General features: G+C 53.5%; 1 protein-coding gene across 2 annotated transcripts in view; it reads right to left on the bottom strand.

The window, feature by feature from the left end:
• Positions 1 to 24,346, bottom strand: part of NBDY (negative regulator of P-body association) — a 398,281-nt gene that overhangs the window by 255,435 nt on the left and 118,500 nt on the right. The window lies entirely within an intron of this gene.

The raw sequence follows: 24,346 nt of genomic DNA, 5'->3' as shown, positions 1-24,346 counted from the left end.
GAGGGCACACCTGGAAGAGGTTCCAGCCGGTTCAAAGACTGACTTCAAGAGCTTCGATAAGGGGAAGAACTGCAAGGAATGGAAAGCCACGAGATACTTTGCCGAGTCTTGAGTTCCTGATGCGGGCTCAAGGCAAAGTACCTTCTGGGTCGCCTTTTTCAAGGATGAGCCTGACTACCACCGCCGGTCCACACAGGGAAACCGCTGCACCTCACTCCTGCCTTCCGCCACAACCTGTGTCTCCCCCATAACCCAAGATCAGGGGTGGGAAGGGGATCCATGGACCACTGTCCCCCCCTCCCCCGTCCCCGCCCCGCGCCCGTCCCCACCTTCCCCGCACACCTCCCCTCTGCCCCTAGCACACCCATCCCCACCCAAACCCCCCACCAAGGCCCCCCATCCCCACCCCTCACCCCCACCCACCCCCGCCACTAGGCTTAGTATACAAAGTGGAAGGAAAAGAGGCAAGCAGAATGTCACCACCGTCCACCCGGCCACGGCCAGGGCCGTCTTGGATGCAGTCCAGGCGTGCCTCACTGTGGGGGTAACAGACACAAGCTACAACAAAGAGACACAAGCTACAGGCGGCCTCGCCGGGAAAGGGCCCAACCGCCTGGGCAGGCGGCCTCTTGTCAAAGGATCCCTCCTGAGGGCTGCCATCAAGGGTCCTGACCCAGAGGTCGGCCTGTAGGGCAGGAGGAGGGCAAAAGGAGAGCACGAGCCACACCTTAAATATGTCATGGGCACACTCCATAGGGCCGGGAGAGCCAAAGAGTCCGCGGTATGCACGCAGGGCAAAGAGAGGGTAGGAGGACACCCCGGGAACCACCGTAGGCTTAAAGAGCGGGAGGTAGGGGAGCCGAGAGGAGAGGGATGAGTTACTCTCCCAGGGTAATAAGGGGATGGCGGTAAGGGGATGCCCCTTGCTCCCCCAACCCACGCGGACCGCTTTCACTTCCATAGGGCACGTACAGCTTAATCTGGGCACATCCACAGAGGAAGAACTGCCAGTAAAGAAGTCAAGGTAAGGAGCCGAAAGTGGGGAGAGCCAAGGGCAAGCAGAGAAGGCACCCTGGTGGAGGAGAAGAATTGAATGCGACCGCCCAAGGCACCGCGGCCCAGCTGGACCCCTGGAACCAGCAGTGGCCTCCTAGGGGAAGAGCCATCAGCCAAGGCAAAGTCTCAGCCACTTAGGTGAGGGCTAGCACCCACTCCATACACAGGCCTGTTTTGCCATGCTCTAGGACCCAAATGAGGAGTGGGAGGCCAAACAGAAAGGGGCAAGGAGGAAGGAAAGGGAACGAACAAGGGCGTCAGTCGGGCCCACTGAGCCTCCTTGCGCAGACATTCTCCGTGTGCGCGTGTGGGTGCCTACCCAGACGGGTCTACCTGAATGGAGCCGTGTTCGCATGTATGCCCGCGCGCGCGCGCGCGTGTGTCTGTGCGTGTGAGTGTGCGGGTGCGGGTGTGTGTATGTGTGCATCTGTGTGTGTGTGCGTCTGTGTGTGTGTGTGTGTGTGTGTGTGTGTGTGTGTGTGTGTTGCGGTGTAGGTATGTGCCCGGGGTGGTGAAGGTAAGCATAGGCAGGACTACAGGGAAACGTGTGGAGGGTTGCATCCAGATGGGAGAAAACAATGACCACCCCAGACGCTGCTGAGTGGGGATGCCAGCACTTGTTGGTCCCAATCCCGGCCCTTCTTTCACCCTGCATTTCTCCCGGTAAGTTGCGCTGTGTGGTTGCGCCCTGCCCTTTAATATCTGGGAAAGATCTACCTTGGGACCTACTGGGCAGGACGGTGGGGCCTTTTAAAAGTGTTTGTGGGTCCTTTTCGGTGTGTTTCTTTTTTCTCACCAGTTTCAATTGTTCGCCTAATTCCTGGAATGCTTGGCGTGGAAGAGTGTCCCTAACTGTGACTCCTGCATTCTAAGAGTCCTTAAGCTACTACCCAGTGTTGGAGTGTTGGAATTCCCTGCCCTGCGGGTGTGGATTGTGGATTTTCCCCTCCTCTGGAGCTCCCATGAGCCTAGGCGCCTAGGAAGGCTTTTCCAGAAAGGCCAGGAAGGGAGCCACTTGGGAAACTGTAAAAAGCCTCACGATCACGTTGTCCCGGCCCTGGGTGGCACGGCTATGAGGGTAGGACCTTCTACAATCACACCCAGGTGACCACTGCTTCGCTTTGCATTTGCATCCCCACCTGCTCTGTATTAAAGGCCCTTAGCCGGGGTTTGGCGCATCTGCCTGGAGACGCGGCACTGCGTTAAGGCGTTCAGGGCTTCCTCAGAAGCGAGTGGCGTGGGCAGGTAGAGGGATCCGCAAAACCCCCACAGCTCCTTCCTTCTGCCCCCGCCCCCCGCCCAGCACCCCCGGGCTCCCGACCCCCGGCCCCCCAGCTCTTTGGACTCCAGGGGGATTACTTGGCCTGGCCAGCATCAGTCACGGGGGTTAGGTTGAAACTCAGAGACAGCTACGTTTACCAAACCAAGTCCCCAACCCTCCTTCTGCCACAGGCCCCTCCGAACCCCAACACCGCCCCCCCCGGCACCCCCAACTCCACCTCCACCGGCCTCCTAACCTCTAGCCCCTGTCCAAGGGTAAACATTCCCAGGGGCCCTGGACGAAAACGGAGCAAGTCTTAACGGAAGAGCTCCCTGTGCAGAACTGATGCCAGGGAAGCCTGGCCACCAACGCCAGCGGGCAGAAAGACCACGACGCGAACTTGTGACCGGAGGCATGGTAGGAAAGATACACGGAGCCCCACAGCAGATGCCAGGTGGCCTTCTGGGAGCCCCACCTCTGTAACCCATCCCCCTTCTGAAAAGGCCCACCCCTGGGCACAAACCGGTGCCCGGGGTTCCGTGGAGGGCGGTAGCTGGTGGCCCTCGGAGCCTGGGGACACTTGGCAGGACCCCGTGCTGCAGGTCGGGTCAACGGGCTCTGGACCCCTGTGAGACCTGGCTGCCCTCTGGTCCAACCCTTGGCCCACTGGACCACGAGGCGTCGGGAGAAGGGACTGGGCTGCCAAGGGTCAGGCGCGGTGCAGACAAACAAGAGGCCGGGGGGAGTCTGAAGAGTCACAGGCAAAGGAAAATCTGCGAGCCCACCCGTGGGATCTCCTGAGGGTCGTCTGTGTTCACATGGGAACTAAGAGGATGGACAGGGTCAAGGAAAGCCCAGCTAAAAATCAGCAACGCAAGAAACAACACGTGCTGGCGAGGACGTGGAGGAAAAGGAACACTCCCGCACTGTTGGTGGGAACGCAGCCACAGTGGGCAACAGTATGGCGGTTCCTCGGAAAGGTAAAAGTAGAAGTACCCTTTGCTCCAACACTCGCGCTACCGGATATTTCCCGAGGAATACAAGAACACTAATTCACCCCCATGTGTACAGCAGTATTATATACAATAGCCAAGATAGGGGAGCAGCCCAAATGTCCATCGGATTGACACGTGGACGAAGAAGATGTGGTACATACACACGCGCGCACACACACACACGAATATTATTCAGCCATGAAAAGGGAATGAAATCTTGCCGTTCGTAAGGACACGGATGGAGCCAGGGAGTGTATCGCTAGGCGAAATGAGTCAGTCCGAGAAAGACAAATACCATATGATTTCACTCATATGTGGAATTCAAGAAAACAAAGCAGATGAGCCCAGAGACAGAGACAGAGACAGAGACAGACAGAGAGAGAGAGAGAGAGAGAGAGAGAGAGAGGGAGATCAAGAAATAGAGGCTTATTGAAGTGAACTGAGGGTCACCAGAGGGGAGGAGGTGGTGGGGGCGCTAGAGGAAATAGGTGATGGGAATTAGGGAGTCCACTTGTCCTGATGCGCACCAGGTGACCAAGCAACTGTCGAATCGCTATATTGGACGCCTGAAAGTAATACAACGCCGCATGTTACCTAAGGGGCATTAAACTAAAACCTTGAAGCAAAAGCAAAAGCAAAGCCTAGTTAGTTCCCCGTGCAGCTTTGCCCCGAAGTGGTCCAGTTGGCCAGGAGCCCAGCCAGAGTTGACATGGCTGCTCGGTGGCTTGGAGGAGCAGGGGGAGGACGGCGAGGGGGAGGAGAGGAGGAGGCAGAGGCTGGAGGAGGAGCAGGAGGATGGAGGATTGTTTGCTGTGGTTGTTGCTGTTCTCCTGTCTGTGCCTGGCAGCAAATGCAGGGAGAGGAAGGCTCAGTGGGGGCAGGGAAAGGGGTGCCTGCCATTTCTGGAGCCACAGTGCCATCCAGCGGAAACGGTCTCTGAAAAGCCCAGGCAACAGCAACCTGCCTTCTGCCAGGCACAGGGGTCAGCAAGGACGCGCTGGGTTGTCTGGGCTCTGCCCAAGCCAGGGTTTCCCCCATCGGGGCTCAGAGGCCTGGAGGGAAGTGTGCCTGACGGTGGGACCCAGTGGGGAAGCAGGAGCTCTAGGGGCCCTGGGGACACAGCAGGCAGCCCCAAGCCCAAACAGCCCAGCGGGGCGGTGCTTCCCTGTCAGCCATTTTGGGCTGGGCCCAGGGGAAGCAACTCACCACTGTCTGCAGGGACCCAGGGGGACATTTCCTGTAGTGTCCTTTCTGGGGAATAGCGGGGTGCCCTGCCTGGGGCCACGCCGGAGTCAGGAGGCCCCTTTCCTCACTGGGAGCGGAGGCGTTTAGAGGTCCTGGGGCCCGGGCCATTGGCGCTTGGCAGTCCCAGGAAACTCCCGAGGTCAGCCATCTCAGGCTGCCTCTGGGGTTTCTGAGTGACTTCCTCAGCTCCAATCGGGGACCCAGCACACAGGTGACGAGAGGGCCCGGAGCCAGGTGTCCAGGTGCACGCGCAGGACCCACCGCTTCCCTCTTTTCCCAACCGCCACCAACCCCCCCACTCCCCTCAAGCCTTCTTCCTGCTCCTGGGCACGCCTCAGCTGCACAGCCCGGGGAGCTCCCGGGGACAGAAACAATTTCCGCTTGATGGCAGTATGGCTCCATGAATGCCAACTGAATCCATACCCTGCCCCCTCAGCCTTCACCCCACCAGCTCAGATCTTGGGCCTCAGCACCTTCTAAGGTAAAGACAGACAAACAAATTCAACCAGAACCACAGCCAAAACACACAGACACGCACACACACGACCCCCGCAACCCCCGACCTACACACCAAAGCTAAAAGTGGAAAGCACAAAGTAAAAGGAATAGCAAAACAAACACCCAGCACCAACCACCTGCCCACCCCCGCTACCATCCCCCCCAAACAGCACAACACACACACACACACACACACACACACACACACACACCACCCTCAGTCAGGTGTCGAGAAACACCACCACCACCACCACCACCACCACCACCACCAGACACCATAAACATGGAATGAAGAACAAGAGAAAGAGAAACAAACCAGCCAAGGGGACCCAAGTTGAGCACCAAATTATATACACACATGGCCAAATGGCCACCCACCAGGAGGCCAGACACGCTGCGGGCCACTCCCCTTCCTTTTGTCCTACCCCCTTTTCCTCGGCTCCTGCTCTTGGGAGAAATAAGGGGCAAAGGACACATGACGCCGCCTCTGTGACTCCGCCCGAGGGTTTACATGAATCGGACCTGTCTCCTGGACATGCTGGCGGCCACCATGCTGGCTTGCAAGTCGCTTGTGTGCTTCCTCCCAAGGCCTGGAGCCACAGGCTGAGGTCACCACCACCTTGGGCTGACCCGACCAAGCAGCCAGAAACGGCTGGCCCGACCTGCAGCCACAGGGCTACAAGCAGGAGGCTCCCCGGAGAGGGGAACCAAGCACTCACACAAGCACCGACTCTGGGCGGGCACGCAGCCCTGGCACTCACACAGGGGCCTTGGCAAGGCCGCCACACATCTCCGAGTCACGGGTCACGGGGCCCCACTCAGGGCCACCTCCTGTGGACGACGGACGGCCGCCGACTCTCGTCCAGTGTGGGAGTCCCCATCCATCTGGGGGAACAGGCCGGGCCCCAGGTTCACAGCCCTCGCTTGAGCGGGCCTGTTCACACAGGACCAACTCATGCAACCCAGCATGGCTGGCTGCGTGTCCCTCTTGGAGAGCCCACCTGGGAGTGGGTGTGTCCGCGTCCCTGTGTGAGCGAGTGTGTGGCGTGTGTGAGCAGGCTCAGTGTGTGCATGGTGCGTGCCTGTGGGTGTACGCGCGTGGCCGTGCGTACCCGGGCGTGCGGCGGGTGCGGGTGCTCGTGCTCGCGTACGGGCTGTTGCTCGACCCGCCCTGGCACGTGGAAAAGGAGGACACAGCTCGCGAGCAGGCACGCCCTGAAATCGGTATCGGTCCGGGTCACACGACCGGACTGCGAACAAGGGGAAGGAGGGCACACCTGGAAGAGGTTCCAGCCGGTTCAAAGACTGACTTCAAGAGCTTCGATAAGGGGAAGAACTGCAAGGAATGGAAAGCCACGAGATACTTTGCCGAGTCTTGAGTTCCTGATGCGGGCTCAAGGCAAAGTACCTTCTGGGTCGCCTTTTTCAAGGATGAGCCTGACTACCACCGCCGGTCCACACAGGGAAACCGCTGCACCTCACTCCTGCCTTCCGCCACAACCTGTGTCTCCCCCATAACCCAAGATCAGGGGTGGGAAGGGGATCCATGGACCACTGTCCCCCCCTCCCCCGTCCCCGCCCCGCGCCCGTCCCCACCTTCCCCGCACACCTCCCCTCTGCCCCTAGCACACCCATCCCCACCCAAACCCCCCACCAAGGCCCCCCATCCCCACCCCTCACCCCCACCCACCCCCGCCACTAGGCTTAGTATACAAAGTGGAAGGAAAAGAGGCAAGCAGAATGTCACCACCGTCCACCCGGCCACGGCCAGGGCCGTCTTGGATGCAGTCCAGGCGTGCCTCACTGTGGGGGTAACAGACACAAGCTACAACAAAGAGACACAAGCTACAGGCGGCCTCGCCGGGAAAGGGCCCAACCGCCTGGGCAGGCGGCCTCTTGTCAAAGGATCCCTCCTGAGGGCTGCCATCAAGGGTCCTGACCCAGAGGTCGGCCTGTAGGGCAGGAGGAGGGCAAAAGGAGAGCACGAGCCACACCTTAAATATGTCATGGGCACACTCCATAGGGCCGGGAGAGCCAAAGAGTCCGCGGTATGCACGCAGGGCAAAGAGAGGGTAGGAGGACACCCCGGGAACCACCGTAGGCTTAAAGAGCGGGAGGTAGGGGAGCCGAGAGGAGAGGGATGAGTTACTCTCCCAGGGTAATAAGGGGATGGCGGTAAGGGGATGCCCCTTGCTCCCCCAACCCACGCGGACCGCTTTCACTTCCATAGGGCACGTACAGCTTAATCTGGGCACATCCACAGAGGAAGAACTGCCAGTAAAGAAGTCAAGGTAAGGAGCCGAAAGTGGGGAGAGCCAAGGGCAAGCAGAGAAGGCACCCTGGTGGAGGAGAAGAATTGAATGCGACCGCCCAAGGCACCGCGGCCCAGCTGGACCCCTGGAACCAGCAGTGGCCTCCTAGGGGAAGAGCCATCAGCCAAGGCAAAGTCTCAGCCACTTAGGTGAGGGCTAGCACCCACTCCATACACAGGCCTGTTTTGCCATGCTCTAGGACCCAAATGAGGAGTGGGAGGCCAAACAGAAAGGGGCAAGGAGGAAGGAAAGGGAACGAACAAGGGCGTCAGTCGGGCCCACTGAGCCTCCTTGCGCAGACATTCTCCGTGTGCGCGTGTGGGTGCCTACCCAGACGGGTCTACCTGAATGGAGCCGTGTTCGCATGTATGCCCGCGCGCGCGCGCGCGTGTGTCTGTGCGTGTGAGTGTGCGGGTGCGGGTGTGTGTATGTGTGCATCTGTGTGTGTGTGCGTCTGTGTGTGTGTGTGTGTGTGTGTGTGTGTGTGTGTGTGTGTGTTGCGGTGTAGGTATGTGCCCGGGGTGGTGAAGGTAAGCATAGGCAGGACTACAGGGAAACGTGTGGAGGGTTGCATCCAGATGGGAGAAAACAATGACCACCCCAGACGCTGCTGAGTGGGGATGCCAGCACTTGTTGGTCCCAATCCCGGCCCTTCTTTCACCCTGCATTTCTCCCGGTAAGTTGCGCTGTGTGGTTGCGCCCTGCCCTTTAATATCTGGGAAAGATCCACCTTGGGACCTACTGGGCAGGACGGTGGGGCCTTTTAAAAGTGTTTGTGGGTCCTTTTCGGTGTGTTTCTTTTTTCTCACCAGTTTCAATTGTTCGCCTAATTCCTGGAATGCTTGGCGTGGAAGAGTGTCCCTAACTGTGACTCCTGCATTCTAAGAGTCCTTAAGCTACTACCCAGTGTTGGAGTGTTGGAATTCCCTGCCCTGCGGGTGTGGATTGTGGATTTTCCCCTCCTCTGGAGCTCCCATGAGCCTAGGCGCCTAGGAAGGCTTTTCCAGAAAGGCCAGGAAGGGAGCCACTTGGGAAACTGTAAAAAGCCTCACGATCACGTTGTCCCGGCCCTGGGTGGCACGGCTATGAGGGTAGGACCTTCTACAATCACACCCAGGTGACCACTGCTTCGCTTTGCATTTGCATCCCCACCTGCTCTGTATTAAAGGCCCTTAGCCGGGGTTTGGCGCATCTGCCTGGAGACGCGGCACTGCGTTAAGGCGTTCAGGGCTTCCTCAGAAGCGAGTGGCGTGGGCAGGTAGAGGGATCCGCAAAACCCCCACAGCTCCTTCCTTCTGCCCCCGCCCCCCGCCCAGCACCCCCGGGCTCCCGACCCCCGGCCCCCCAGCTCTTTGGACTCCAGGGGGATTACTTGGCCTGGCCAGCATCAGTCACGGGGGTTAGGTTGAAACTCAGAGACAGCTACGTTTACCAAACCAAGTCCCCAACCCTCCTTCTGCCACAGGCCCCTCCGAACCCCAACACCGCCCCCCCCGGCACCCCCAACTCCACCTCCACCGGCCTCCTAACCTCTAGCCCCTGTCCAAGGGTAAACATTCCCAGGGGCCCTGGACGAAAACGGAGCAAGTCTTAACGGAAGAGCTCCCTGTGCAGAACTGATGCCAGGGAAGCCTGGCCACCAACGCCAGCGGGCAGAAAGACCACGACGCGAACTTGTGACCGGAGGCATGGTAGGAAAGATACACGGAGCCCCACAGCAGATGCCAGGTGGCCTTCTGGGAGCCCCACCTCTGTAACCCATCCCCCTTCTGAAAAGGCCCACCCCTGGGCACAAACCGGTGCCCGGGGTTCCGTGGAGGGCGGTAGCTGGTGGCCCTCGGAGCCTGGGGACACTTGGCAGGACCCCGTGCTGCAGGTCGGGTCAACGGGCTCTGGACCCCTGTGAGACCTGGCTGCCCTCTGGTCCAACCCTTGGCCCACTGGACCACGAGGCGTCGGGAGAAGGGACTGGGCTGCCAAGGGTCAGGCGCGGTGCAGACAAACAAGAGGCCGGGGGGAGTCTGAAGAGTCACAGGCAAAGGAAAATCTGCGAGCCCACCCGTGGGATCTCCTGAGGGTCGTCTGTGTTCACATGGGAACTAAGAGGATGGACAGGGTCAAGGAAAGCCCAGCTAAAAATCAGCAACGCAAGAAACAACACGTGCTGGCGAGGACGTGGAGGAAAAGGAACACTCCCGCACTGTTGGTGGGAACGCAGCCACAGTGGGCAACAGTATGGCGGTTCCTCGGAAAGGTAAAAGTAGAAGTACCCTTTGCTCCAACACTCGCGCTACCGGATATTTCCCGAGGAATACAAGAACACTAATTCACCCCCATGTGTACAGCAGTATTATATACAATAGCCAAGATAGGGGAGCAGCCCAAATGTCCATCGGATTGACACGTGGACGAAGAAGATGTGGTACATACACACGCGCGCACACACACACACGAATATTATTCAGCCATGAAAAGGGAATGAAATCTTGCCGTTCGTAAGGACACGGATGGAGCCAGGGAGTGTATCGCTAGGCGAAATGAGTCAGTCCGAGAAAGACAAATACCATATGATTTCACTCATATGTGGAATTCAAGAAAACAAAGCAGATGAGCCCAGAGACAGAGACAGAGACAGAGACAGACAGAGAGAGAGAGAGAGAGAGAGAGAGAGAGAGAGGGAGATCAAGAAATAGAGGCTTATTGAAGTGAACTGAGGGTCACCAGAGGGGAGGAGGTGGTGGGGGCGCTAGAGGAAATAGGTGATGGGAATTAGGGAGTCCACTTGTCCTGATGCGCACCAGGTGACCAAGCAACTGTCGAATCGCTATATTGGACGCCTGAAAGTAATACAACGCCGCATGTTACCTAAGGGGCATTAAACTAAAACCTTGAAGCAAAAGCAAAAGCAAAGCCTAGTTAGTTCCCCGTGCAGCTTTGCCCCGAAGTGGTCCAGTTGGCCAGGAGCCCAGCCAGAGTTGACATGGCTGCTCGGTGGCTTGGAGGAGCAGGGGGAGGACGGCGAGGGGGAGGAGAGGAGGAGGCAGAGGCTGGAGGAGGAGCAGGAGGATGGAGGATTGTTTGCTGTGGTTGTTGCTGTTCTCCTGTCTGTGCCTGGCAGCAAATGCAGGGAGAGGAAGGCTCAGTGGGGGCAGGGAAAGGGGTGCCTGCCATTTCTGGAGCCACAGTGCCATCCAGCGGAAACGGTCTCTGAAAAGCCCAGGCAACAGCAACCTGCCTTCTGCCAGGCACAGGGGTCAGCAAGGACGCGCTGGGTTGTCTGGGCTCTGCCCAAGCCAGGGTTTCCCCCATCGGGGCTCAGAGGCCTGGAGGGAAGTGTGCCTGACGGTGGGACCCAGTGGGGAAGCAGGAGCTCTAGGGGCCCTGGGGACACAGCAGGCAGCCCCAAGCCCAAACAGCCCAGCGGGGCGGTGCTTCCCTGTCAGCCATTTTGGGCTGGGCCCAGGGGAAGCAACTCACCACTGTCTGCAGGGACCCAGGGGGACATTTCCTGTAGTGTCCTTTCTGGGGAATAGCGGGGTGCCCTGCCTGGGGCCACGCCGGAGTCAGGAGGCCCCTTTCCTCACTGGGAGCGGAGGCGTTTAGAGGTCCTGGGGCCCGGGCCATTGGCGCTTGGCAGTCCCAGGAAACTCCCGAGGTCAGCCATCTCAGGCTGCCTCTGGGGTTTCTGAGTGACTTCCTCAGCTCCAATCGGGGACCCAGCACACAGGTGACGAGAGGGCCCGGAGCCAGGTGTCCAGGTGCACGCGCAGGACCCACCGCTTCCCTCTTTTCCCAACCGCCACCAACCCCCCCACTCCCCTCAAGCCTTCTTCCTGCTCCTGGGCACGCCTCAGCTGCACAGCCCGGGGAGCTCCCGGGGACAGAAACAATTTCCGCTTGATGGCAGTATGGCTCCATGAATGCCAACTGAATCCATACCCTGCCCCCTCAGCCTTCACCCCACCAGCTCAGATCTTGGGCCTCAGCACCTTCTAAGGTAAAGACAGACAAACAAATTCAACCAGAACCACAGCCAAAACACACAGACACGCACACACACGACCCCCGCAACCCCCGACCTACACACCAAAGCTAAAAGTGGAAAGCACAAAGTAAAAGGAATAGCAAAACAAACACCCAGCACCAACCACCTGCCCACCCCCGCTACCATCCCCCCCAAACAGCACAACACACACACACACACACACACACACACACACACACACCACCCTCAGTCAGGTGTCGAGAAACACCACCACCACCACCACCACCACCACCACCAGACACCATAAACATGGAATGAAGAACAAGAGAAAGAGAAACAAACCAGCCAAGGGGACCCAAGTTGAGCACCAAATTATATACACACATGGCCAAATGGCCACCCACCAGGAGGCCAGACACGCTGCGGGCCACTCCCCTTCCTTTTGTCCTACCCCCTTTTCCTCGGCTCCTGCTCTTGGGAGAAATAAGGGGCAAAGGACACATGACGCCGCCTCTGTGACTCCGCCCGAGGGTTTACATGAATCGGACCTGTCTCCTGGACATGCTGGCGGCCACCATGCTGGCTTGCAAGTCGCTTGTGTGCTTCCTCCCAAGGCCTGGAGCCACAGGCTGAGGTCACCACCACCTTGGGCTGACCCGACCAAGCAGCCAGAAACGGCTGGCCCGACCTGCAGCCACAGGGCTACAAGCAGGAGGCTCCCCGGAGAGGGGAACCAAGCACTCACACAAGCACCGACTCTGGGCGGGCACGCAGCCCTGGCACTCACACAGGGGCCTTGGCAAGGCCGCCACACATCTCCGAGTCACGGGTCACGGGGCCCCACTCAGGGCCACCTCCTGTGGACGACGGACGGCCGCCGACTCTCGTCCAGTGTGGGAGTCCCCATCCATCTGGGGGAACAGGCCGGGCCCCAGGTTCACAGCCCTCGCTTGAGCGGGCCTGTTCACACAGGACCAACTCATGCAACCCAGCATGGCTGGCTGCGTGTCCCTCTTGGAGAGCCCACCTGGGAGTGGGTGTGTCCGCGTCCCTGTGTGAGCGAGTGTGTGGCGTGTGTGAGCAGGCTCAGTGTGTGCATGGTGCGTGCCTGTGGGTGTACGCGCGTGGCCGTGCGTACCCGGGCGTGCGGCGGGTGCGGGTGCTCGTGCTCGCGTACGGGCTGTTGCTCGACCCGCCCTGGCACGTGGAAAAGGAGGACACAGCTCGCGAGCAGGCACGCCCTGAAATCGGTATCGGTCCGGGTCACACGACCGGACTGCGAACAAGGGGAAGGAGGGCACACCTGGAAGAGGTTCCAGCCGGTTCAAAGACTGACTTCAAGAGCTTCGATAAGGGGAAGAACTGCAAGGAATGGAAAGCCACGAGATACTTTGCCGAGTCTTGAGTTCCTGATGCGGGCTCAAGGCAAAGTACCTTCTGGGTCGCCTTTTTCAAGGATGAGCCTGACTACCACCGCCGGTCCACACAGGGAAACCGCTGCACCTCACTCCTGCCTTCCGCCACAACCTGTGTCTCCCCCATAACCCAAGATCAGGGGTGGGAAGGGGATCCATGGACCACTGTCCCCCCCTCCCCCGTCCCCGCCCCGCGCCCGTCCCCACCTTCCCCGCACACCTCCCCTCTGCCCCTAGCACACCCATCCCCACCCAAACCCCCCACCAAGGCCCCCCATCCCCACCCCTCACCCCCACCCACCCCCGCCACTAGGCTTAGTATACAAAGTGGAAGGAAAAGAGGCAAGCAGAATGTCACCACCGTCCACCCGGCCACGGCCAGGGCCGTCTTGGATGCAGTCCAGGCGTGCCTCACTGTGGGGGTAACAGACACAAGCTACAACAAAGAGACACAAGCTACAGGCGGCCTCGCCGGGAAAGGGCCCAACCGCCTGGGCAGGCGGCCTCTTGTCAAAGGATCCCTCCTGAGGGCTGCCATCAAGGGTCCTGACCCAGAGGTCGGCCTGTAGGGCAGGAGGAGGGCAAAAGGAGAGCACGAGCCACACCTTAAATATGTCATGGGCACACTCCATAGGGCCGGGAGAGCCAAAGAGTCCGCGGTATGCACGCAGGGCAAAGAGAGGGTAGGAGGACACCCCGGGAACCACCGTAGGCTTAAAGAGCGGGAGGTAGGGGAGCCGAGAGGAGAGGGATGAGTTACTCTCCCAGGGTAATAAGGGGATGGCGGTAAGGGGATGCCCCTTGCTCCCCCAACCCACGCGGACCGCTTTCACTTCCATAGGGCACGTACAGCTTAATCTGGGCACATCCACAGAGGAAGAACTGCCAGTAAAGAAGTCAAGGTAAGGAGCCGAAAGTGGGGAGAGCCAAGGGCAAGCAGAGAAGGCACCCTGGTGGAGGAGAAGAATTGAATGCGACCGCCCAAGGCACCGCGGCCCAGCTGGACCCCTGGAACCAGCAGTGGCCTCCTAGGGGAAGAGCCATCAGCCAAGGCAAAGTCTCAGCCACTTAGGTGAGGGCTAGCACCCACTCCATACACAGGCCTGTTTTGCCATGCTCTAGGACCCAAATGAGGAGTGGGAGGCCAAACAGAAAGGGGCAAGGAGGAAGGAAAGGGAACGAACAAGGGCGTCAGTCGGGCCCACTGAGCCTCCTTGCGCAGACATTCTCCGTGTGCGCGTGTGGGTGCCTACCCAGACGGGTCTACCTGAATGGAGCCGTGTTCGCATGTATGCCCGCGCGCGCGCGCGCGTGTGTCTGTGCGTGTGAGTGTGCGGGTGCGGGTGTGTGTATGTGTGCATCTGTGTGTGTGTGCGTCTGTGTGTGTGTGTGTGTGTGTGTGTGTGTGTGTGTGTTGCGGTGTAGGTATGTGCCCGGGGTGGTGAAGGTAAGCATAGGCAGGACTACAGGGAAACGTGTGGAGGGTTGCATCCAGATGGGAGAAAACAATGACCACCCCAGACGCTGCTGAGTGGGGATGCCAGCACTTGTTGGTCCCAATCCCGGCCCTTCTTTCACCCTGCATTTCTCCCGGTAAGTTGCGCTGTGTGGTTGCGCCCTGCCCTTTAATATCTGGGAAAGATCCACCTTGGGACCTACTGGGCAGGACGGTGGGGCCTTTTAAAAGTGTTTGTGGGTCCTTTTCGGTGTGTTTCTTTTTTCTCACCAGTTTCAATTGTTCGCCTAATTCCTGGAATGCTTGGCGTGGAAGAGTGTCCCTAACTGTGACTCCTGCATTCTAAGAGTCCTTAAGCTACTACCCAGTGTTGGAGTGTTGGAATTCCCTGCCCTGCGGGTGTGGATTGTGGATTTTCCCCTCCTCTGGAGCTCCCATGAGCCTAGGCGCCTAGGAAGGCTTTTCCAGAAAGGCCAGGAAGGGAGCCACTTGGGAAACTGTAAAAAGCCTCACGATCACGTTGTCCCGGCCCTGGGTGGCACGGCTATGAGGGTAGGACCTTCTACAATCACACCCAGGTGACCACTGCTTCGCTTTGCATTTGCATCCCCACCTGCTCTGTATTAAAGGCCCTTAGCCGGGGTTTGGCGCATCTGCCTGGAGACGCGGCACTGCGTTAAGGCGTTCAGGGCTTCCTCAGAAGCGAGTGGCGTGGGCAGGTAGAGGGATCCGCAAAACCCCCACAGCTCCTTCCTTCTGCCCCCGCCCCCCGCCCAGCACCCCCGGGCTCCCGACCCCCGGCCCCCCAGCTCTTTGGACTCCAGGGGGATTACTTGGCCTGGCCAGCATCAGTCACGGGGGTTAGGTTGAAACTCAGAGACAGCTACGTTTACCAAACCAAGTCCCCAACCCTCCTTCTGCCACAGGCCCCTCCGAACCCCAACACCGCCCCCCCCGGCACCCCCAACTCCACCTCCACCGGCCTCCTAACCTCTAGCCCCTGTCCAAGGGTAAACATTCCCAGGGGCCCTGGACGAAAACGGAGCAAGTCTTAACGGAAGAGCTCCCTGTGCAGAACTGATGCCAGGGAAGCCTGGCCACCAACGCCAGCGGGCAGAAAGACCACGACGCGAACTTGTGACCGGAGGCATGGTAGGAAAGATACACGGAGCCCCACAGCAGATGCCAGGTGGCCTTCTGGGAGCCCCACCTCTGTAACCCATCCCCCTTCTGAAAAGGCCCACCCCTGGGCACAAACCGGTGCCCGGGGTTCCGTGGAGGGCGGTAGCTGGTGGCCCTCGGAGCCTGGGGACACTTGGCAGGACCCCGTGCTGCAGGTCGGGTCAACGGGCTCTGAACCCCTGTGAGACCTGGCTGCCCTCTGGTCCAACCCTTGGCCCACTGGACCACGAGGCGTCGGGAGAAGGGACTGGGCTGCCAAGGGTCAGGCGCGGTGCAGACAAACAAGAGGCCGGGGGGAGTCTGAAGAGTCACAGGCAAAGGAAAATCTGCGAGCCCACCCGTGGGATCTCCTGAGGGTCGTCTGTGTTCACATGGGAACTAAGAGGATGGACAGGGTCAAGGAAAGCCCAGCTAAAAATCAGCAACGCAAGAAACAATACGTGCTGGCGAGGACGTGGAGGAAAAGGAACACTCCCGCACTGTTGGTGGGAACGCAGCCACAGTGGGCAACAGTATGGCGGTTCCTCGGAAAGGTAAAAGTAGAAGTACCCTTTGCTCCAACACTCGCGCTACCGGATATTTCCCGAGGAATACAAGAACACTAATTCACCCCCATGTGTACAGCAGTATTATATACAATAGCCAAGATAGGGGAGCAGCCCAAATGTCCATCGGATTGACACGTGGACGAAGAAGATGTGGTACATACACACGCGCGCACACACACACACGAATATTATTCAGCCATGAAAAGGGAATGAAATCTTGCCGTTCGTAAGGACACGGATGGAGCCAGGGAGTGTATCGCTAGGCGAAATGAGTCAGTCCGAGAAAGACAAATACCATATGATTTCACTCATATGTGGAATTCAAGAAAACAAAGCAGATGAGCCCAGAGACAGAGACAGAGACAGAGACAGACAGAGAGAGAGAGAGAGAGAGAGAGAGAGAGAGGGAGATCAAGAAATAGAGGCTTATTGAAGTGAACTGAGGGTCACCAGAGGGGAGGAGGTGGTGGGGGCGCTAGAGGAAATAGGTGATGGGAATTAGGGAGTCCACTTGTCCTGATGCGCACCAGGTGACCAAGCAACTGTCGAATCGCTATATTGGACGCCTGAAAGTAATACAACGCCGCATGTTACCTAAGGGGCATTAAACTAAAACCTTGAAGCAAAAGCAAAAGCAAAGCCTAGTTAGTTCCCCGTGCAGCTTTGCCCCGAAGTGGTCCAGTTGGCCAGGAGCCCAGCCAGAGTTGACATGGCTGCTCGGTGGCTTGGAGGAGCAGGGGGAGGACGGCGAGGGGGAGGAGAGGAGGAGGCAGAGGCTGGAGGAGGAGCAGGAGGATGGAGGATTGTTTGCTGTGGTTGTTGCTGTTCTCCTGTCTGTGCCTGGCAGCAAATGCAGGGAGAGGAAGGCTCAGTGGGGGCAGGGAAAGGGGTGCCTGCCATTTCTGGAGCCACAGTGCCATCCAGCGGAAACGGTCTCTGAAAAGCCCAGGCAACAGCAACCTGCCTTCTGCCAGGCACAGGGGTCAGCAAGGACGCGCTGGGTTGTCTGGGCTCTGCCCAAGCCAGGGTTTCCCCCATCGGGGCTCAGAGGCCTGGAGGGAAGTGTGCCTGACGGTGGGACCCAGTGGGGAAGCAGGAGCTCTAGGGGCCCTGGGGACACAGCAGGCAGCCCCAAGCCCAAACAGCCCAGCGGGGCGGTGCTTCCCTGTCAGCCATTTTGGGCTGGGCCCAGGGGAAGCAACTCACCACTGTCTGCAGGGACCCAGGGGGACATTTCCTGTAGTGTCCTTTCTGGGGAATAGCGGGGTGCCCTGCCTGGGGCCACGCCGGAGTCAGGAGGCCCCTTTCCTCACTGGGAGCGGAGGCGTTTAGAGGTCCTGGGGCCCGGGCCATTGGCGCTTGGCAGTCCCAGGAAACTCCCGAGGTCAGCCATCTCAGGCTGCCTCTGGGGTTTCTGAGTGACTTCCTCAGCTCCAATCGGGGACCCAGCACACAGGTGACGAGAGGGCCCGGAGCCAGGTGTCCAGGTGCACGCGCAGGACCCACCGCTTCCCTCTTTTCCCAACCGCCACCAACCCCCCCACTCCCCTCAAGCCTTCTTCCTGCTCCTGGGCACGCCTCAGCTGCACAGCCCGGGGAGCTCCCGGGGACAGAAACAATTTCCGCTTGATGGCAGTATGGCTCCATGAATGCCAACTGAATCCATACCCTGCCCCCTCAGCCTTCACCCCACCAGCTCAGATCTTGGGCCTCAGCACCTTCTAAGGTAAAGACAGACAAACAAATTCAACCAGAACCACAGCCAAAACACACAGACACGCACACACACGACCCCCGCAACCCCCGACCTACACACCAAAGCTAAAAGTGGAAAGCACAAAGTAAAAGGAATAGCAAAACAAACACCCAGCACCAACCACCTGCCCACCCCCGCTACCATCCCCCCCAAACAGCACAACACACACACACACACACACACACACACACACACACACACACCACCCTCAGTCAGGTGTCGAGAAACACCACCACCACCACCACCACCACCACCACCAGACACCATAAACATGGAATGAAGAACAAGAGAAAGAGAAACAAACCAGCCAAGGGGACCCAAGTTGAGCACCAAATTATATACACACATGGCCAAATGGCCACCCACCAGGAGGCCAGACAGGCTGCGGGCCACTCCCCTTCCTTTTGTCCTACCCCCTTTTCCTAGGCTCCTGCTCTTGGGAGAAATAAGGGGCAAAGGACACATGACGCCGCCCCTGTGACTCCGCCCGAGGGTTTACATGAATCGGACCTGTCTCCTGGACATGCTGGCGGCCACCATGCTGGCTTGCAAGTCACTTGTGTGCTTCCTCCCAAGGCCTGGAGCCACAGGCTGAGGTCACCACCACCTTGGGCTGACCCGACCAAGCAGCCAGAAACGGCTGGCTCGACCTGCAGCCACAGGGCTACAACCAGGAGGCTCCCCGGAGAGGGGAACCAAGCACTCACACAAGCACCGACCCTGGGCGGGCACGCAGCCCTGGCTCTCACACAGGGGCCTTGGGAAGCCCGCTACATATCTCCGAGTCACGGGTCACGGGGCCCCACTCAGGGCCACCTCCTGTGGACGACAGACGGCCACCGACTCTCCTTCAGTGTGGGAGTCCACATCCATATGGAAGTACAGGCCGGGTCCCAGGTTCATAGCCCTTGCTTGAGGAAGCCTGTTCACAGATGTGTTTTCCATTGTATATAAGGCTCGTATATTTTCGCTTCATTACTCACTTAGAAGATATATTTATAGATTTTACTTGTTTCAGTTGCTTAATCATTTATAGTAGACATAGTATATTTGTGAAACTGTGGTTTTAATGACTTTTTGAATAGAGTTTTTGAGTATGGTTTGGATATGTTATAATTCAATTTTTCTGTTTGTGTACTGATTGGGTATAGAGATCTTGTTTATTTGCTGAATGAGCATGTATGTGTTGTTTACTATGGTTTGTATTGAAAACGTTGTTTTCTTCTCTAGTATTTGATTTATAATAATCCTAAGTCAGTTATCTTTTTTCCTCTTTTTTATCCCAACTTATGTCTTGTTTTCTATAGTCGATTCAAAAGAAAATTGATAAATTATCACAGATTTTCCTAATATTAAAACAGCGCCATTGTGTTAGGTAGAAATCTCACTATGTATCAAATATAAATGATACCTGTGTCTCAAAGATATATGTGTTTTCTCAATTTCTTTGTTTTATTTTTCATAGTAGCCCAGTTTGGCAAAGAACCCACATGTCAATGGATAGATAGAATGAAAAATTATGTTATATGTATTGAAGAAAATAGTATGCAACTTACTGAAAAATAATGTGTTTCAATAAAACGATGAATTTGGAGTATAAAATTTTTATTGAAATATGACACACAGTGAAAGGCAAATACTGCACAATTTCATTTATAATTTCAACAAGTCATACAGGAGAGCATGGAATGGTGATTGCTAGATTCTTGCAGTTTCGGAAATGGCAAGATGTTCACTGGCTCCAAGTTTTTTTATAAGTTCTGTAAGGTCTAGAGGTCTAATAGGGTGTACTCTGACTCTAGTTACTAATAGTGAAATAGTTACTTGAAAACTTACATAAGTAACATATTTTAGACTTTTCTAAAACTGTTTATATAATTGTCAGTAAATGAACAAAGAAAAAATGTTACTATGTGAAGTGATGATTTAAATTACCATATTTGTAATAATAATTTCACAATGTATACAAATGTCACTTGTACACTTTAAATATATGTAATTTTGTCCAAATAATGAAAAAAATTGGAAAAATAAAAATGAATGCAACATGATATAATGTATTTCATGTGGATATGGAAGACTAATGTCAAGAATTTTTAGCAAATTCCATCCAATATTTCATCATCATTTTCTCATACTACCCATGTGTGAGAAAGCCATTCCTAACAAAAATTGGTATCATTTGTATTTAACGTAATAGTCAATTTAATAAGGGTCACTGAGAAAATGTCTATTAAGTACGTTTTACTTCCCTAGCACTTGTTCTTGTCTAAAGGCATTCTAGAATCTTTTTAAAATTGAATATTTATATTTTCTCTTTTCTAGTAATCTGTTGTTTTCCTTCATGAAGCCTGTTAATGTGTTGTTGTTTTCCATATCACTATGAGGTTATTTTTGACATATTTTAACACTTAAAAAAATACAACAGAAATTTGTTTCTTATAGTATGGAGGCTGGCTAGAAGTTTAATATGAAGGTTTTGGCAGGTTTGAGTTCTTCTGAGGCCTTAATCCTTGGCTTGCAGATGGGTGATGGGTGATTTCCTAAGTCCTCAGATGGCCTTTTCTCTGTGTATACACACCCGTGTTGTCTCTTTGTGTTTTCAAATTTCACTTTTTAAAAATTTTCCTTTTTTATTTTATTTTTTTAAAAGATTTTATTTATTTATTTGACAGAGAGAGCACAAGTAGGCAGAGTGGTAGGCAGAGGGAGAGGGAGAAGCAGGCTCTCCGCTGAGCAAAGAGCTGGATGCAGAGCTCCAGCCTATGACTCTGTGATCATGACCTGAGCCAAAGGCAGAAGCTTAACTGACTAAGCCACCCAAGCGCCTCTATTTTCCTTTATGAAAATATAGCTGACATACATTTTATTAGTTTCAAGTGCAAAACAGTTATTCAACAATTATATACATTACATAATGCTAACCATGATAAGTGTAGTTACCATCTGTCAACAAGTAATGTTATTACAATATTGTTGACTATACTTACTATGCTGTACTTTTATCCTTGTAACTTATTTATAACTGCAAGTCTGTAACTTTTAATGCCCTACAGCTGTTGTGTTCATCCGCCAATCCCCTTCCATCAGTTTGTTCTATGTATTTATGTGTATCTGCTTTTGTTTGTCCATTTGTTTTTGTTTTTTACATTCCACACAGAAGTGAAATCATATGGCGTTTGTCTGTCTTAATTACTGTACTACCCTATAGGTCCATCCATGTTTTTGTAAATGGCAAGATGCCATTCATTTTATGGCTAAGTCATATTCCATTGTATGTATGTACACCCCCCTCTTTATAATTCATCTATTGGTGGCGTAGCCCAGGTTGCTGACCTAAGTTGGCTATCATACATTACACTGTGATAACATAGGAATGCATATGTTTTCAAATTAGTGTTATTGTTTTATCTGAACCAACAACAAGTACTGAAATTACTGGATCATATGGTGTTTCTATTTTTAATTTAAGCATCTTCCATACTGTTTTCCACAGTGGTTCGGTCAATTTATATTCCAACAGTGCATGAGGGTCCCCTTTCTCCACATCCTTACCAACATTAGTTATTTCTTTTTTTTATTCTAATTTTTCTAATGGGTGAGAGTTAATCTCTTATCTTGGCTTTGATTTGCAAGTCCCTGATGATTTGTGATGTTGAGCAACTTTTCATGGGACTGTTGGCCATCTGTATGTCTTCTTTAAAAGACTATGTCTAGGGCGCCTGGGTGGCTCAGTTGGTTAAGCGACTGCCTTCGGCTCAGGTCATGATCCTGGAGTCCCTGGATCAAGTCCCACATCGGGCTCCCTGCTCAGCAGGGAGTCTGCTTCTTCCTCTGACCCTTCCCCCTCTCATGTGCTCTCTCTCTCTCAAATAAATAAATAAAATCGTAAAAAAAAAAAAAAAAGACTATGTCTATTTAATCCTTTGCCCGTTAAAAAAAAATCTGGTTATTTTTTAGTGATTTTGGATATTATTCCCTTATCAGATAATATCATTTGCAAATATCTTCTCCCATTCAATAGGTTCACTTTTTGTTTTGTTCATAACTTTCTTTACTGTGCAAAAGCTTCTTATTTTGGTGTAGTCCCAATAGTTTATATTTGCTTTTGTTTCCCTTGCCAGAGGAGACACGTCAATAAATATTTTGCCAAGGCTGATGTCAAACAGATTACTGTCTGTTTTCTTTGAAGATATTTATGGTTTCAACTCCCACATGTTGGTTTTTAATCCATTTTGTGTTTAATTTTGTATATGGTATAAGGTGATCCAGTTTCATTACTATGCATGCAGCTGTCCAGTTTTCCAATAGCATTTGTTGTAGAGACTGTCATTTCCCCATTGTATATTCATGCCTCTATTAAAATAGGTTAATTTAATGCATGAGTGATTTTATTTCTGGATTCCATATCTTTTTATTTTTTAAAGGATTTTATTTATTTGAGAGAGAGAGAGAGTACGAATAGGAGGAAGGGGCAGAGGGAGAGGGAGAACACTCCTCACTGAGCAGGGAGCCTGACACAGGGCTCCATCCCAGGACCCTGAGATCATGACCTGAGCTGAAGGCAGATGCTTAACCAACTGAGCCACCCAGGTGCCCCTCCCTGTCCTTTTCAATTGATCTATATGTCTATTCTTATGCCAGTACCATAATATTTTCATTACAATAGCTTTTTAGTGTATCTTGGAATCTGGGATTGTCATACCTCAACCTTTTTTTTCTTCTTCAAGATTGCTTTGGCTAAAACTGTGGAAAGAGCTGAGATGCCCTTTATGGATAAAGAAGATGTGGTCCATATATACAATGGAATATTACTCAGCCATCAGAAAGGATGAATACCCAACTTTTGCATCAACATGGATGGGACTGGAGGAGATTATGCTAAGTGAAATAAGTCAAGCAGAGAAAGTCAATTATCATATGGGTTCACTTATTTGTGGAATGTAAGGAATAGCATGGAGGCCATTAGGAGAAGGAAGGGAAAAACGAAGGGGGGGGGAATCAGAGGGGGAGACAAACCATGAGAGACTATGGACTCCGGGAAACAAACTGAGAGTTTTAGAGGGGAGAGGGGTGGGGGGATGGGTAAGCCCAGTGTTGGGTATCAAGGAGGGCATGTATTGCATGGAGCACTGGGTGTTCTACGAAAACAATGAATCATGGAACACTACATCAAAAACTAATGATGTACTTTATGGTGACTAACATAATACAAAAATAAGAAAATAAAAGATTGTTTTGGCTCTTCAAGGTCTTTTGCGGTTCTATGCAAATTTTAGTATTATTTGTTCTAGTTCTGTGAAAAATACCATTGTTATATTTCACTGAAACTCTAGACGCTTTGAGTATAAACATTTTAACAATTTTAATTCTTCCAATCCATGAACATTGGATAGCTTTTCATTTATATCTGTTGTCCTCAATTGTTTTCATCAGTGTCTTAGTTTTTATAATATATGTTTTTTACCTCCATGGTTAAATTTATTCCTAAGAATATTACTCTTCTTGCTGCAACTGTAAATGGGATTGTTTTAATTTGTCTTTCTGCTAGTTCTGCATTATTAATGTCTAAAAACACAATAGGGGCACCTGGGTGGCTCAGTCAGTTAAGCATCTGACTCTTGATTTCATCTCAGGTCATGTTCTCAGGGTCATGGGATTGAGCCCCACGTTGGGCTCCATCCTCAGGAGGGAGTCTGCATGAGGATTCTCTCCCTCTCCCCCACTCATGCCCCGCGAAAAAACTAAATCTTTAAAAATACAATAGATTACAGTATATCAATTTTATATTCTGAAAATTCACTGAACTTTTTTTTTATCGGTTTTAATCCTTTTTTGGTGAAGTCTTTAGGGTTTTCATTATATAGTATCAAGTCTTCTGCAAATAGTGACAGTTTGGGGCGCCTGGGTGGCTCAGTCGGTTAAGCAACTGCCTTCGGCTCAGATCATGATCCTGGAGTCCTGGGATCGAGTCCCGCATCGGGCTCCCTGCTCAGCGGGGAGTCTGCTTCTCCCTCTGACCTTCTTCCCTCTCATGTTCTCTCTCTACCATTCTCTCTCTCTCAATAAATAAATAAAAATCTTTATAAAAAAATAGTGACAGTTTGACTTCTTACTTACCAAACTGGATGACTTTAATTTCTTATTTTTGTCACTTCTTTTTTATCATGGTAAGTGTACTCTTTAATACCCATCACATATTTCACCCATCCTCCCACACAACATATCACACTTTTTGTTTTGTTTCAAATTTTTATTTAAATTCCAGTTAGTTTAGAGTTTCATATTAGTTTCAGGTTTAGAATTTAGTGATTCATCACTTACAACACCTGGTGCTCATCACAAGTGTCCTTGTTAATACCCATCATCCATTTAACCCATTCCCTGCTGAACTCCTCTCCAGCAACCCTTACTTTGTTCTCTTAAGTGCCTATTTTATGGTTTGTCTCTCTCTTTTATTCCCCCTATGTTCATTTGTTTCTTAAATTCCACAGATGAGTGAATTCATATGGTATTTGTCTTTCCCTGACTGACTCATTTGGCTTAACATTATATTGTCTAGCTCTATCCATGTCTTTACAAATGGAAAATTTCATTCTTATGGCTGAACAATATTTCATCATATATACATACACCA

This window comes from Eumetopias jubatus, unplaced genomic scaffold, assembly GCF_037043125.1.
Source record: "Eumetopias jubatus isolate StellerSeaLion01/CBP00866 unplaced genomic scaffold, mEumJub1_p1.0 scaffold_11, whole genome shotgun sequence".
Taxonomy (NCBI): Eukaryota; Metazoa; Chordata; class Mammalia; order Carnivora; family Otariidae; genus Eumetopias; species Eumetopias jubatus.
The sequence above is the reverse complement of the archived record's forward strand: the minus strand, read 5'-3'. Positions and strand labels throughout refer to the sequence as shown.